Source organism: Gekko japonicus, unplaced genomic scaffold (assembly GCF_001447785.1).
Source record: "Gekko japonicus isolate JY-2015 unplaced genomic scaffold, Gekko_japonicus_V1.1 scaffold698, whole genome shotgun sequence".
NCBI lineage: Eukaryota > Metazoa > Chordata > Lepidosauria > Squamata > Gekkonidae > Gekko > Gekko japonicus.
The window spans coordinates 42,343-59,009 of record NW_015168069.1 but is presented as its reverse complement, the minus strand read 5'-3'; the positions used below and the strand labels follow the sequence as shown (position 1 = coordinate 59,009).

The 16,667-nt window shown below is 50.8% G+C and overlaps 1 protein-coding gene across 1 annotated transcript in view; it reads right to left on the bottom strand.

Annotated features, from left to right (window-relative positions):
* Positions 1 to 16,667, bottom strand: part of ITGA11 (integrin subunit alpha 11) — a 164,405-nt gene that overhangs the window by 137,916 nt on the left and 9,822 nt on the right. The window lies entirely within an intron of this gene.

Sequence of the window (16,667 nt, the reverse complement as noted above, 5' to 3'; positions counted from 1 at the left end):
TAAGGTACAAGCCCTCCCTCCTCTGTGAGGGCAGATCTGCACATCCCCCCCCCCACCCAATAGCTAGCAATCCAAAACCGTCCAGTGAAGCCTGAGCAGTGGGTGTTGCCTTCTGACACACTGATGCCAGGGGGTGTGGTATATGCAAATATGCTAATGAGTTATGCTAATGAGCCCCTGCACCTCTTTTTCTACGAAAGGACCCCTGTCTCTGGGGATAAGCTTTCGAGTGCACGCACACTGTGGGTCATCCCGAGACTAAAAGCTCATCCCCAGAATAAAACTCGGTTGGTCTTAAAGGTGCCCCCAGACTCACGCGTTGTTCCACTGCTTCAGACCAACAGGGCGACCCACCTGAATCTGGGCTTGCAGGGTTATTGTGGGGATAAAACGAGGACCAAAAGCAGCTGACATCTTCCCTTCTCCTCTATTTTATCCTTCCAGACCCCAGCTCAGCCCTCTAACCCCAGTGGCTAAAGATTAGGGTTAAGAAGGGCAGATGGAGGGAAGGGGAAAGTGTGGTAGATCAAGGCCAGGTACCTTGTTTCATGAAGAAGAGGTTCCTTCCGAATGACAACAGAAAAGGCCACAAAAGGCAGTCAGCCTGACGCCCAACGTGACCCGGAATCCGCAGCCTTATTCGAAGTGACTTCAGAGCCATAAATCATTCAACAAGAGGCCGCGTTGTCTTCGTGGGCTCCTGCCAACCCAGAAAGCCTCATAAGAACATCAGAGAAGCCAATGTTGGATCAGGCCAATGGCCTATCTAGTCCAACACTCTGTCACACAGGGGCCGAAGATACCAGGGACCATCAGGAGGTCCAGCAGTGGGGCCAGGACACTAGGAGCCTTCCCACTGTTGCCCCCAACCCCCAAGCACCAAGAATACCCCAGGCATCACTTGCCCCAGACCGGGAGTTCCTATAAGAACACAAGAGAAGCCAATGCTGGATCAGGCCAGTGGCCCATCCAGTCCAACACTCTGTCATATAGTGGCCAAAAATACCAGGTGCCATCAGGAGGCCCAGCAGTGGGGCCAGAACTCCAGAAGCCCTCCCACTCTTCCCCCCCACACACACCAAGAATACAGGGCATCCCTTGCCCCAGACTGAGAATTCCCATAAGAACAACATGAGGGAAGCCAATGTTGGATCAGGCCAGTGGCCCATCCAGTCCAACACTCTGTCACACAGTGGCCAAGAATACCAGGTGCCACCAGGAGGTCCACCAGTGGGGCCAGGACATTAGAAGCCCTCCCACTGTTGCCCCCCCCCCTCAAGCACCAAGAAGACAGAGCATCACCTGCCCCAGACACAAGAACATCAGAGAAGCCAATGTTGGATCAGGCCAATGGCCCATCCAGTCCAACAAGACTCCACAGCTTAGAGGGACCATTGGTTGCACACCCCTTCCACATTCAGAAGCAGTAGACTGCCAAAATCCATTGCTAGGCGACAGCATTAGGGGAAGGCCTTGCTCTCCAGGATAACCAGTAGAAAAAAGTCTACTTTGTGAGCTACTGACTTTAATGTTGTGAGCGAGTGTTGTGTCCGCTGACCGCCACCTGAGGCCAGCGCACACTCCTGAGCTTGAATCAGCAGAACAATGGGGACTAGGATCCGGGTCTCTCCACTGGGGGGACCAATGGGACCTTGGCGGGAGATTCAAACCCGCCAACGGGACCTAGGGGTGTGTCCCCAGGGATGTATATAGTTGGCCACCCGGCCGTTGCTTATTTGTCTTTGTTGTGTACCAGTAAACCATGCTGATCACTACATCGGTTCCAGAGGTTTCTTAATGCGTCGAACCCACTACACTTCAGCGAGTGATTTGACTACTGCATAAATTAGTTTGCTCTGGAGCCCTCCTTCCTGAGCAAAGGCAAACATGTGTGAGCTGGAGGCTAAAAAACTGAGCTAGCTCACACTAACTCAGCTTAGAGGGAACACTGACAGATGACCCACCCAGTGTCCTTCCTAATGCCATTGTTCCATTTGCAAAGGACTCAGCCATACGTAACATATTTTACATTCAAGTCAGTCTGCTGGGCCAAAGCCAAAACAAGTTCTGAGCAGGCAGGTTGGTTGCGACTCAGACCAAAAAGGAGTTCAGGCTAAGACGTTCACCCCAATTTGCAGGTTTTCCATGGGGACAGGTAGAGCCCTTTTGACCACATTTCATCACATGACATCTTTTGACCTGGCCTGTGCAGCGCCACCTTCTGGCCATCAACACCAGTGGCTCCTGAGCACAGCGGAGAACAGGCCAGTGTGGCTCCCTCTGCTGGTGAACAGCCATGGTGCAGCCACAGGTTCCCAGAATCCCCATTCAGGCCCTCCAGTCCTGTGAATTCCTGGTCTCTCTATCTCAGGAGTGAACAGCACAAGACAGTAGCCTCATCATGAGACTTTCGCTGAGAATGTTGGGGCAAAACCACCTCAGGTAAATTAGCAAACCAGCGAATGCAAAGAGACGTTTGCCACAATCTTAAGGGCATACACTTGCTCAAGGAATTCAAGTTCTGATTCATCAGAGTTTTAATCCACAATAAAACACAATCCCCCTTTCTTGGTCTTGGGGTAGGCTCTGAAGAAGTGAGCCAGTCACTTGTGTAAGCTCCTCCCCTGCCCCAAATCTCGTTAGCCTTTAAGGTGCTCCTGAAACTCTTGCTCTTTTCTTCTGCTAGTAAAGGTAAAGGTTTCCTTTGCTCGAGAGCTAGTTGAATCCGACTCTAGGGTTGTGGTGCTCATCTCCGTTTCTAAGCCGAAGAGCCAGCGCTGTCCGAAGACATTTCTGTGGTCATGTGGCCAGCATGACTAGACGCCGAGGCGCACGGAACGCTGTTACCTTCCCACTGAAGCGGTACCTATTTATCTACTTGCAATTTCTTGCTTTTGAACTGCTAGGACTAATATGGCTGCCAGTGTTCCCTCTAAGGTGAGTTAGTGTGAGCTAGTTCACAGTTTTTTAGCCTTTGGCTCACACATTTTTGTCTCAGCTCAGGAAGGAGGGCTCCAGAGCAAACTAATTTCTGCAGCAGCCAAATTGCTTGCTCACAACTTTAATGCCAGTAGCTCACAAAATAGAATTTTTGCTCACAAGACTCTACAGCTTAGAGGAAACATTACCCATCTTGAACTAAAAGAAAAACTAGAGGGACATTTGTGGGGAAGTCCCTACATTAATAGCACCAAGCTCGAAAAATAGGAACCCTTCACTTATAACCGTACTTCTGAGAAGTAAAATATTTACGAACCAGTTACCATAGCAACTCCTTGACAACGAGAGACACATTGCAATGACTGAAGAACCACACAAATTGCGAGAACACGTCGTTACTGGCCAATGAACGGATGTATCAGCAATTTTTAAAGTTCATATAGGGCCATTGACAATTCTGTAGGAATCATTTATGTTGATTTGTTGTCTAATGAATGGACCATCTTAAAGACGAAGAGATTTCTCAGAAATAAAGTGCAAGGTGTGACTTGGCACATACGTTGTAGTGAGGGACGCTGGGCTGGGCTGGGGGGGGACGGTTTTAAATCATAGAATCGTAGAATGTTAAGAGTTGAAAGGGACCTTGCAGGTCATCTAGTCCAACCCCCTGCACTCTGTAGGAGCAAAGCCGAAAGAGAGCCCTACAGCATACCCGAAAGAGGGTTGTCCAGCCTCCGCTTGAAAACGTCCAGCGAAGGAGCATCCACCACCTCCCGAGGCAGTCTGTTCCACTGCTCAACCACTCTTACAGTTAGGAAGTTCCTCCTGATATTTAGCCGGTATCTACTCCCTTGTAATTTCCACCCATTAGATCTAGTCTTGCAATCCAGAGCAAGAGATAATAAGAACATAAGAACATAAGAGACGCCAATGTTGGATCAGGCCAAAGGCCCATCCAGTCCAACACTCTGTGTCACACAGTGGCCAGAAATACCAGTGCCATCAGGAGGTCCAGCAGTGGGGCCAGGACATTAGAAGCCCTCCCACTGTTGACCCCCCCCCAAGCACCAAGAAGACAGAGCATCACTTGCCCCAGAGCCCCTAGCTATACCTTGTGGCTAATAGCCACTGATGGACCTCTGCTCCATATGCTTATCTAATTCCCTTTTGAAGCCATCCATGCTTGTAGCACCCACCACTTCCTGTGGCAGTGAATTCCAAGTGTTAATCACTCTTTGGGTGAAGAAGTACTTCCTTTTATCCGTTCTAACCCGACCGCTCTGCAGTTTCATGGAGTGCCCACGAGTTCTTGTATTGTGAGAAAGGGAGAAAAGTACCTCTTTCTCTACCTGCTCTTTCCCATGCATAATCTTATAAACCTCGATCATGTCACCCCTCAGTCGTCTTTTCTCCAAGCTAAAGAGCCCTAAGCGCTTTAACCTTTCCTCATAGGGAAAGTGTTCCAACCCTTTTATCATTCGAGTTGCCCTTTTCTGCACTTTTTCCAAAGCTATAATATCCTTTTTAAGGTGTGGTGACCAGAACTGCACACAGTATTCCAAATGAGGTCTCACCATTGATTTATATAGGGGCATTATTATATTGGCTGATCTGTTTTCAATACCCTTCCTAATAATCCCCAGCATAGCATTGGCCTTCTTTATTGCAGTCACACACTGTCTCGACATTTTCAGTGAGTTATCCACTACAACTCCAAGATCTCTCTCTTGCTCAGTCTCTGCCAGTTCAGACCCCATCAATGTGTATTTATATTTAGGATTTTTGGCTCCAATGTGCATCACCTTGCACTTGGCCACATTGAACCCCATTTGCCATGTTGACGCCCACTCGCCCATCCTTGACAGATCCCCTTGGAGTGCCTCACAATCCTCACTGGTTTTCACCACCCTGAACAACTTTGTATCATCCGCAAATTTAGCCACTTCACTGCTTACTCCCATCTCCAAATCATTAATGAACAAGTTAAAAAGCAGTGGACCAAGTACTGATCCCTGCGGTACCCCACTGCTTACCACCCTCCACTGAGAAAATTGCCCACCTACACTCACTCTCTGTTTTCTATGAACTAGCCAGTTTTTGATCCATAAAAGGACTTGTCCTTCTATCCCATGATTTTTGAGCTTACTTAGGAGCCTTTGATGAGGAACTTTATCAAAAGCTTTCTGGAAGTCAAGGTAAATAATATCTATTGGATCCCCCTTGTCCACATGTTTGTTCACCCCCTCAAAGAACACTAACAGGTTAGTGAGACAAGATCTTCCCTTACAGAAACCGTGCTGAGTCTGCCTCAATAGGTTTTGTTCATCTATGTGCCTACTAATTCTTTCCTTAATAATGGTTTCCACCAATTTACCCGGTATCGACGTCAGACTGACTGGCCTGTAATTTCCCGGATCTCCTCTGGAACCCTTTTTAAAGATGGGAGTGACATTAGCTACCTTCCAATCCTCAGGAATGGAGGCAGATTTTAAGGAAAGATTACATATCTTTGTCAGGAGATCTACAAGTTCACATTTGAGTTCTTTCAGAACTCTCGGATGTATGCCATCTGGGCCTGGTGATTTTTCAGTTTTTAAGTTGTCTATCAGTTTTAGGACCTCCTCTCTCATCACCTCAATCTGACTCAGGTCTTCCAACACCCCTCCTGAAATCAGTGGTTCTGGAGTGGGCAAGCACTTCTCATCTTCCACAGTGAAGACGGAGGCAAAAAATGCATTTAGCTTCTCAGCCATTTCCCTATCATCCTTCAATACTCCTTTTACCCCTTGGTCGTCCAAGGGCCCCACTGCCTCCCTGGCTGGTTTCCTGTTTCTAATGTATTTGAAGAAAGTTTTATTGTTGGTTTTTACGTTTTTTGCTATATGCTCCTCATATTCCCTTTTTGCCTGCCTGACCTCAGACTTGCATTTTATTTGCCATAGCCTGTGTTCCGTTTTATCAGCCTCACTGTGACTAGCTTTCCACTGCTTAAAGGAATTCTTTTTACTTTTTACAGCCTCCATTACTCTGTTTGTTAACCATGCAGGCTTTTTCCTATACCTGTTTGTGCCTTTCCTAACCTGCGGAATATATATTTTTTGAGCTTCTAGGATCGTAGTTTTAAATAGATCCCAAGCTTCCCCAATTGTTTTGACCCTTTCTACTTTTCCTTTCAGTTTCCTCCCCACGTGTCCCCTCATATCAGAGAAATTACCCCTTTTAAAGTTAAAAATGGTTGTGTGAGTCTTTTTGGCCAATTCTCTATTTGTACAAATGATGAACTCAACAACATTATGATCACTGTTTCCAAGCGGTGCAATCACTTTTACATCTCTCACCAGGTCTTGAGTGTTACTTAGGACCAAATCAAGGATCGCCTCTCCCCTGGTAGGTTCCGTGACCATCTGCTCCATAGCACAGTCATTTAGAGTGTCTAGAAACTCAATCTCTTTTTCCCGACTAGAACACATATTGACCCAATCAATGTGTGGGTAGTTAAAATCACCTATTATTACACAGTGTTTTTGTCTAGTTGCTATCTTTAAGGCATTCATCATTTTATAATCCTCCTCTATCTTTTGATCTGGTGGGCGATAACAAACTCCCAGTGTTAAGTTTCCTTTTGGCCCCCCTATTTCAACCCATAGAACTTCCAGAAGCGAATCCAATTCACTTAGCCTCTCAATCTTTCTAGACTTTATACCCTCTCTGACATACAGAGCTACCCCACCTCCAACCCTTCCCCCCCTATCCTTCCGATATAATATATAACCGGGAATCACTGTGTCCCACTGATTTTCCTCATCCCACCAAGTTTCAGAAATACCCACAATGTCTATTTTTCCCTCCGACACCAAGCACTCCAACTCCCCGATTTTACCTCGGACACTTCTAGCATTTGTATAGAAACAGCTGTAATTTCCCTTACAAGTTAAGCCTGCATCCTTCCTCTTGCTATCTCGAGTCGTTGTCCGGCAGTCCATGTCACCAGCCATGGCCTCTGTGGACAATTTCAATCCACCTCCCTGTAGAAAAGCAACCGGTACCCCCTCACCTCTCTCAGATGAGCCAACCCGAACCAGAGACTTTTCATCTCCTGTCGGCTTTCCCCCAATATTCAGTTTAAAAGCTGCTCTGCCACCTTTTTGATTTTAAGTGCCAGCAGCCTGGTTCCTTCTCGGGACAAGTGGAGACCGTCTCGCCTGTACAGCTCCCTCTTGTTCCAAAAAGTATCCCAGTGCCTAACAAACCTGAACCCTTCCCCCCTACACCATCGTCTCATCCACGCATTGAGACTCCTGATCTCTGCCTGTCTCTCCGGCCCTGCGCGTGGAACAGGTAACACTTCTGAGAAGGCTACCTTGGAGGTCCTGGACCTAAGTTTCCTGCCCAGCAGCCTAAATTTCTCCTCCAGGACCTCACGACTGCATTTCCCCACATCGTTGGTGCCGACATGCACCACGACCACTGGCTCCTCCCCAGCACTATCTACCAGCCTATCTAAAACACGCGTAATGTCCGCTACCTTCGCACCAGGCAGGCAAGTCACCATACGGTCAGTACGCGGGTTCGCCACCCAGCTGTCTACCTGCCTAAGGATCGAATCACCCACTACCAAGAGCCCCCCTCCCACCCTGCTCAGGGATGGTTCCTTGGTGCAAAAGGAGAGCCGCTCACCAGCTGGGGAAGAGGTCCCTTCTGAGGGCACATTCCCCTTATCCTCAGCATGGTGCCCTGTTTCCCCTAGACCCTCATGCTCCCTGACAGCAGCGGGGCTGCCAGATCCAGAGTGGGACGAAGCTAACAAGTCCCCGAGAGTCTTTTCTGTGTGCCTAGCTGACTGTCTCTGCTTCTCCAGGTCAGCCACCTTGGCCTCAAGGGAGCACACACGTTCCCTGAGAACCAGGAGCTCCTTGCACCGAGGACACACCCAAGACTTCTGCCCAGTGGGCAGATAGTCATACATGTGACACTCCGTGCAAAACACTGGATAGCCCCCAACCCCCTGCTGGCATTCTGGCTTCATAATTCTTTTAAAATAAATAAATATAATCCCCCTTTTAAACCCTTGGTATTTATGTGGGTTTTGTTATCAAGTCAAATTATTTTACGGGAAAGACAAAGAGCCTAGGGCCTTGTCTTTCTGGCTCTTTTTGGGCTTCTTACAGCGCCCCTAGTCTAAGAGTCCCTAGGCTAAGAGCCACAGGCAAAGAGCCCTTTAGCTCACCCTTCGGCTCGTGCCAGAGGCTCGTGCCTCTGCCAAGGTGCTTCCTTAAATAGAGGCCTCAATAGATCCGCTCCATCTTCTACATGACAGCCCTTCAGATACTTGAAGACTGCAATCATGTCCCCTCTAAGCCTTCTCTTTCCCAGGCTAAACAGACCCAACTCCTTCGGCCTTTCCTCATAAGACTTGGATTCCAACCCTCTCACCATCCTGGTTGCCCTCTTCTGGACACGCTCGAGCTTGTCAACATCCTTCCTAATACGTGGTGCCCAAAACTGGACACAGGACTCCAGGTGAGACCTGTCCCTAGCAGGATAGAGCGGAACTAATGATAAATTAGAGTTGCAGTTTGGTGTCGTGGTTAAGTGCATGTACTCTAATCTGGGAGAACCGGGTTAGATTCCCACTCCTCCACTTGCACCTGGCTGGATGACCTTGGGCAAGTCGTAGTTCTATCAAGAGCTGTTCTTGAAAAAGAGCAGTTTCTGTCAAGAGCTCTCTCACAGCCCCACCTACCTCACAGGGTGTCTGTTGTGGGGAGGGGAAGGGAAAGGAGTTTGTAAGCTGCTCTGAGACACCTTTGGGTAGTGAAGGTCGGGGTGTAAATCCAATCCTTCCTTCTTCTTCTTAAATTAATAGTTTTCGAACCGGCCATGGGCCTCTGGGCATATCACATTTTGAAAGATCCTCACTCCTTCTCAGGGATTGAGTCAAAAGAGACATGATGCCAGCAGATCCATCCAAGTCTCTCCCCAGAGTTTTGCAGAGTCAAACAGTTCCTTCCATCATATCAGGACGGCGGCACGGCAGCTGAGAGGCACCCTTTCTTGGCCTGTCTTTACCCCCTCCCGGGAGCTGGGAGTCGGTTTCGGTTGGCGAAGCTGTGCCCGACTCACCCCTTGACCCTTCCCCCCCCCAAGCACTGCAACTGTAGTCCGAATCGGGGTCTTGGGACACAGCCAATGTGGCATTCACAAATGCTGAGAAGGTCTGTTCGTGGATATCCCAGGATCTCGCCCATTTGGACCCTCCATCAGGGCTGGCATCAGCATCCCCTGAGGTGGGGCAGCTCAGTCGGGGGGGGGAGGCCTTCCATGCCCGTTTGCTTGCAAGCTCTCCACGACCCATGCTCCCAGCTTGCCAGCACATCAGAACACAAGAGAAGCCATGTTGGGTCAGGCCAGTGGCCCATCCAGTCTAACATTGTGTGTCACACAGTGGCCAGAACCCAGGGGCCATCAGGAGGTCCACCAGCAGGGCCAGAACTCCAGAAGCCCTCCCACGCCCCCCCAGGCACCAAGAATACAGAGCATCCCTTGCCCCAGACATAACAACATAAGAGAAGCCAGTGCTGGATCAGGCCAATGGCCCATCCAGTCCAACACTCTGTGTCACACAGGGGCCAGAAATACCAGGGGCTATCAGGAGTCCTCCATCGACACCTTGTGGCTCATAGCCACTAATGGACTTCTGCTCAGTAGTTCATCCGCCGGGGGCTTCTGAAAGCTACAGTAGCTTCATAGCTGGTGTGCTCTCTGGGCGTAAATGTGGCAGAGGCTGTGGGGAGGGGGGGAAGGATGCACAGTCAGGCTGGGTTGGTGGAAAGCAAGGGAGGCATGAGGGGGCCCTAGGCATTGTCTGCCCAGAGACCCCCAACATCTGGAACTGGCACTGCCCTCCATCGAGTCTCAAGTCCGTCTTCAGCAAAGCCATGACCAGCAGAGATATTCTGCTGCTCCTGGGAGCAAAACAGTTGGCCAATTCTAAAGGATAATGGGGCCCTCTGATGTGTCTTTAATGGTGGTGTAGAAGACAAGTAACTGCACAATGGCTTGTTCTGGAAGAAGAAAGGAGGAGGAGGAGGAGGAGGAGAAATTGGAAGAAGAAGAAGAAAGAAGAAGAAGAAAGAAGAAGAAGGAAGGAGAAGGAAGGAGAAGAAGAAAGAAGAAGGAAGGAGAAGAAGAAAGAAGAAGGAAGGAAGGAGAAGGAAGGAGAAGAAGAAAGAAGAAGGAAGGAGAAGGAGAAGGAAGGAGAAGGAGAAGGAAGGAGAAGGAAGAAGGAAGGAGAAGGAAGAAGGAGAAGAATTGGATTTATACCCCACCCTTCATTTGGAGTCTCAGAGCGGCTTACAAACTCCTTTCCCTTTCCCTCCCCACAACAGACACCCTGTGAGGTATCTGGGGCTGAGAGATCTCTGAAAGAACTGCTCCTGAGAGAACAGCTCTGAGAGAACTTATAACTGACCCAAGGTCACACCAGCAGCTGGGTGTGGAGGAGTGCGGAATCAAACCCGGTTCTCCCAGATTAGAGTCTGCCGCTCTTAACCACTATGCCGAACGGGCTCTCTACCAAGGCAAAGATAGAGAGGCTCTGCTGTCCCCCTCTGGTTGTCCATCTCCCCAAACATCTCCCGCTCCCAGCCGATGTGGCCCAAACACCACTCTTGGCTGTCCCCGCACAACAGGCAGTGCCCATATTGGCACATCAACGGGAGCACACGGTAATCAGAAACACAAGACAGACCAGGGTCATACCAGGCAAGACCTGAGAGATCACTCTGAGGGGGCTCACGTCCCCGAAAAGCAGCCCTGAGAGGTCTGCACCCCACGCTGCTGCCGTCTCAGTTGGAAGAAAGGGAGACAACTTCCCATTCACACATCAATGTATCAGGAACATATGTGTGAGAGCCAGTTGGGTGTAGCGGTTACAAGCACGGACTCTAAGGGAAGGGAAGTAAAGGAAAAGGTTCCCTTGCTTGAAAGCCAGTCATGTCCGACTTTAGGGTTGCGGTGCTCATCTCCGTTTCAAAGCCGAAGAGCCAGCACAGTCCAAAGACGTCTCCTTGGTCATGTGGCCGGCATGACTCAACACCAAGGCGCACGGAACGCTGTGACCTTCCCACCAAAGTGGTCCCTATTTATCTACTTGCAATTTCTTGCTTTCGAACTGCTCAGTTGGCAGGAGCTGGAACTAGAGACGGGAGCTCACTCCGTCATGTGGCAACTCGGGTCTCGAACTACTGACCTTCCACAGCCTGCAGTTCAGCGTCTTAAACACTTGAGCCACCGCAGCTCAACTCTAAGGGAATGGAAAGGAGACGGTAAGTTGCTCTGAGACTCCTTCGGGTAGTGAAGGGCAGGGTATAAATCCCATCTCTTCTTATTACTAACCCTCACAACAACCCCATAAGGCAGGACAGTCTGAAAGTCTGCATGACTGGCCCAAGGTCACCCAGCAAGCTCCCATGGCATGATTGGGGATTGTAACACAGGTCTCCCAGGTGCTAGATCAACACTCTTAACCTCTACCCCAACCCAGCTCCCAGTCACATGTGTCATCAGGGAGAGCCAGTTTGGTGTGGTGGTTAAGAGCGCGGACTCTAAATCTGGGAGGACCGGGTTTGATTCCCCACTCCTCCACTTGCAGTTGCTGGGGTGACCTTGGGTCAGTCACAAGTTCTCTCAGAGCTGTTCTCTCACAAGCAGTCCTCGAAAGAGCTCTCTCAGCCCCACCTACCTCATACAGGGTGTGGGGAGGAGGAAGGGAAAGGAGATTGTAAGCCACTCTGTGACGCCTTCAGGTAGTGAAGGGCGGGGTATAAATTCAATTTCTTCTTCTCCTCCTCCTTCTTCTCAACTACTCTGTGCCCCGACCCAGGCTAGCCTGATCTCATTAGATCTCAGAAGCTAAGGAGGGTCAGCCTTGGCTAATATTTGGAAGGGCGACCTCCAAGGAACACCAGGGTCCAGGCAACGGCTAACCACCTCCGAAACATCTCTTACCTTCTTCAAAACAAATCTAGCTTGCTACCTCGTGGTGCATAACACGAAAAGCGCTAGAACGTCTCGCTGCCAGACAATCTTAGGATCCTCCTGGCTATTCCACACACCCTGCCATATGCTAATTAATTGATTAAAACGACTCTATCGCTGGCTGTCGCTCAGAGCACCGCACTTCTGCCTTCCCTCCCAAACTGGTTTCCCCGCTTGCCCCTTTCGTGGACACCACAGGTCCTCAATCACATCACTCAAGGACACGTGGAGCTTGAGAGAGGGACAGACGGGGGCCCGCGGCCATTTCCACTGGCGAGAGCACAGAAGGAGGGAAGGCGGAAGCGACTCCTCCCCACCTGCAGCACTCTGCCCTGCTCCAGTTTCTAAGGTGTGATGGTCAGGGTTCAGCTCCCCTCACCTAGACTCCCTTTTCATGTAAAAATAGACCTCTCCAACCTCTGCTTTAAATATGACTAACGTGACAGGTGCAGGAGGATATCCCTCTTGTATCTTTATTCACGCCCCTCCCCATTCTCTTGGACTGCCGCGTGCTTTGCCTTCTGTGCAGATGAGAATTTTAACTGCATGCGAAACAGGGACGATTTCACCTCTTTGCCGGCAATTTGATAAGGAGGATCTCTTGGGTGCGGGGTACTGTCTTGGAGAACGGAGCCCTAGTTGGATGGGGTGTGTGTGTGTGTCTGTTTACAGCCAGAAATGCCTTTCCCTTGAGACTAATGGGAATAAATAATGTTCTAAAGAAAATGGACACCCATAACGACTAGGATTAAGAATAGGTTTCCCTTGCTCGAAAGCCAGTCGAATCCGACTCTAGGGTTGCAGTGCTCATCTCCATTTCCAAGCCGAAGAGCCAGCACTGTCCGAAGACGTTTCCGTGGTCATGTGGCCGGCATGACTAAACGCAGAGGTGCACGGAACGCTGTTCCCTTCCCACTGAAGGTGCTTGCAATTTCCTGCTTTCGAACTGCTCGGTTGGCAGGAGCTGGAACTAGAGACGGGAGCTCACTCCGTCATGCGGCACACTCAGGTCTCGAACTGCTGAACTACCAACCTTCCACAGCCTGCAGTTCAGCGTCTTAACCACTTGAGCCACTGCAGCTCTAACCCTAACCCTTTAATTAAGAATACAGATAACTAGAATGGACCAAAACTGAGCCCCTTTTCAAGCACATCCCTCTGAAGTTTCCCTTGGTGCCAACAAAAGAAAATCAGCAGGAGGTTTGACTAGATGACCTTCGGGTACCTTCACAGAATGGGCACTGGACAGTTAACTCAACGTGAGCCAACGTGGTGTAGTGGTTAGAGTGTCAGACTAAGATCTGGGAGACCCAGGTTCGAATCTCCGCTTGTGGCATGGAAGCTGGCTGGTGGACCCTTGGGCCAGTCACTCACACTAGCCTACCTCACAGGGTTGTTGTGAGGATAAAACAGAGGAGAGGAGGAGGAGGATGTGAGCCACCTGGGGTCTCCTCTGGGGAGAATAGTGGGATGTAAATGAAGCCAATAAATACTCTCCTGTTCAGTGGCAAGACCCTCCACTGACCAGGAATGTTGTCCTCCCTCCCTAGCTGTGGATTACCCTATGCCAGGGGTGTCAAACATGCGGCCTGGGGGGCCGGATGAGGCCCCCCGGAGGGCTTCTCTCAGGCCCGCAGTGGAACTGGCTGTCTTCTGCTTCTTCCAGTTCTGCTGCTGCTGCGTCATCGTAGGTTTGCAGCTTACAGACACACACCTGAACAGCAGACTCAAGATTGCAACGGCACAGACATTTTGATGCAGTCATTCAGAGCAAGCGGTGTCAGTTATCAGACACGGTTCAAGAAACAAGATATTGCAAGAGTGCTCAAGTTTTCAGCATGTTTTTATTTTAAGTAAAAAAAAACCTTTGTGTTTTGTGTCCTTTATAAAGTTTCTATCTCCGCTACCTGGCATTCCATTTTATGGCACACCTGGCCCGGCTCAAAAAGGTCTCATTTATGTCAGATCCGGCCCTCATAACAATCCCTGGCCCTATGCAGTCTCTGCCAATCAGAAGCCAATTGGGACATTAAAAGGACCCCGTATTCCATGCCACTTGACCGACCCATGCCCAATGTTCCCTCTAAGCTGTGGAGTCCAGTGAGCAAAAATTCTACTTTCTGAGCTCCTGGCATTAAAATTGTGAGTGAGCGATTTGGCTACTGCATACGTTAGATTGCTCTGGTTAGCTTAGCTTCCTGAGCTAAGACAAAAATGGGTGAGCCGGAGGCTAAAAAACTGTGAGCTAGCTCACACTAACTCAGCTTAGAGGGAACACTGCCCGTGCCCCACATGCTCCCTGCAAGACACGATCACCTCGTGTAACACGATGCTTCTCATCTGGCTCGATTGGGTGGCGCTGCTGCGCCAGAGCGGAGGGGGCAGCGGCGACCCCTGCACTCTTAATGGCCCTCAGCTCCTTTTGCAAGCAAACGGAACTCATGTCCCTTCCCTGGCGTGGAGGGGCAGCCACTGCCCTTGGAAGGAGGCAGATCCCACTGCGTTCTCCTCCTCCCGGGGTGTGTGTGTGTGTGTGTGACTCTCCTCCTCATCCTCCAGGCCCCTGCCGGCCAAGAGCAAGCCACTCAGCAGCCCGGGCCAGGGTATGGTGGGGGTGGAAAGTGCCGGCAAGCCACAGCCAACTGATGCAGGCCCGTCGCCACCGTGGGGCTTTCGGGGAGCTCTGTCCCCCTTCTTAAAGGAAAAGCCCTACAAGAATTTCTCCTGTAAATGATTTTCAATCATTTTAAACTTTTTTTTTTAAAAGGGCGTGCGCTCCTTTAAGCAGAGCGGGGTGTTGTAGTTGACCATTTCCCATACTGACCATGGGGGTTGGAGTAGGTGACCTCTAGGACCCTTCTAGCTCTGTGTTAAGAAACCGGTCTCCTTTAAGAGAGTTTCTCTGCCTCCTAAGTCATCGCCCCCACCTGCCGGCTTGTTCTCAGGATTGTTGCTCAGGCTGGCAGAACTGGTTAACTTGCAGCAGCTGAGAACTGTGGTCTAAAGTGGCTGGCAGTTTGCAATGTAGAGAGCTATCCTGGTCACAGCAATGTAGAGCTCTATCCTGGTCACAGCTTCCTATTGGCTCAATGGTTTTCCTTTCTGCACTGAGAAGTTCAGCCCCGCCAGGAAAAGAATTGCCCCGCAAGCCACAAAATCCTGGCGACGAGCCTGGACTGATGGGAACCCTGCAGGGTTTTGAAGGCAAGAGACATTCAGAGGTGGCTTGCCGTTGCCTGCCTCTGCCTCACCACCCTGGACTTCCTTGGCAGCAGGGTTCCCCCTAAGCTGAGTTTGTGTGAGCCAGCTCGCCGTTTTTTAGCCTCTGCCTCACACATTGTTGTCTCAGCTCAGGAAGGAGGGCTCCAGAGCAGACGAGTCTATGCACCAGCCAAATCGCACGCTCACAACTTATCCCAAGGTATCCCAACAACGACCAAGCTGCTTAGCTCGCCTGGGCTACCCCCCCCCGCCCCCCACAGCCCTTTCGGTGCCTCCAGAACCAAGGCTCCCTCTCAGCTGTGGAGACTCATGAGCAAAAATTCTACTTTTTGAGCTGCTGGCATTAAAGTTGTGAGCAAGCGATTGGGCTCCTGCATCAGTTAGTTTGCTCTGGGGCTATCCTTCCTGAGCTAAGACGAAAATGTCTGAGCTGGAGGCTCAAAACCGGTGAGCTGGCTCACACTCACTCAGCTTAGAGGGAACATTGGTCCTGGGGCGCTCAAGAGCCTGGCCAGCCATGCAGGCTTCTCTATCCGTCTGCGGGAAACAGAGAGAAGCTCGCTGAGAATTGAACCCTGAAACGAGTTCAAGAAGCTTTTGAAGCAACTTTGCGAAGCCCCCGCAGATTATTTTTATTTTTTTAAAGCACAGATGCAACCTGATCCGTTTGGTGGCCCATCTCTCCTGCCCCCAGGCAGTGCCCCGGCAGAAAGGGAAGTTCGAGGCGCACGGCGGGGCGGAATGCAAAACACACACAGACACCGCCGCGCTTGGCCACGTGTAAGGCGCGTACCCAGAGTCCCCTCCAGAAGCCACACCTCGCCTGGCTTCGGTCCCTCGCCGCTGTCGGACTGCTGGGGGGTTTTGATTTCGGAAGAGGCACACGCTTCGCCTGTCCTCCGAAAGAGGCCGTGGTCGCAAGCGGCCAACCCCTTCCCTTCGCAGGGGCTGCACAACCAGTGTTCCCTCGAAGCTGAGTTCGCGTGAGCGAGCGCACCGTTTTCTTAGCCCCCGGCTTACACCTTTTTGTCTCGGCTCAGGGAGGAGGGCTCCAGAGGAGACTCATGTCTGCCGCAGCCCAATCGCCGGCTCGCCACTTGAACGCCAGGAGCTCAGGGGGTAGAATTGTTGCTCACAAGACTCCAGAGCTTAGCGGGAGCGCTGGCTCCCACCCCCAGCCTACGGCTTGTCCCAGAAGCGACGGGGTCCTTCTGGCCACAAACGTTTCCTTCCTTGGACCGAGCGGAGGGAGCCCCGGTCCGCTCCGGAGCCGGCACCGGGATGGGAACGCCGCTGCTGTCGAGCGCAAAAACGTCTCTTTCCAGCAGGAAGGCTTGCTTGCTTCCCGAGAGCAAGCTTTTCCCAACTTGCAGGAAGGAGGCCCACAAAAAGGAGACGTTCCCCTCCCTCCCTCCGCCCTGTCACTCCACGATCTGAGGCTTCCAGCTCCGCATAGAACCATGGGG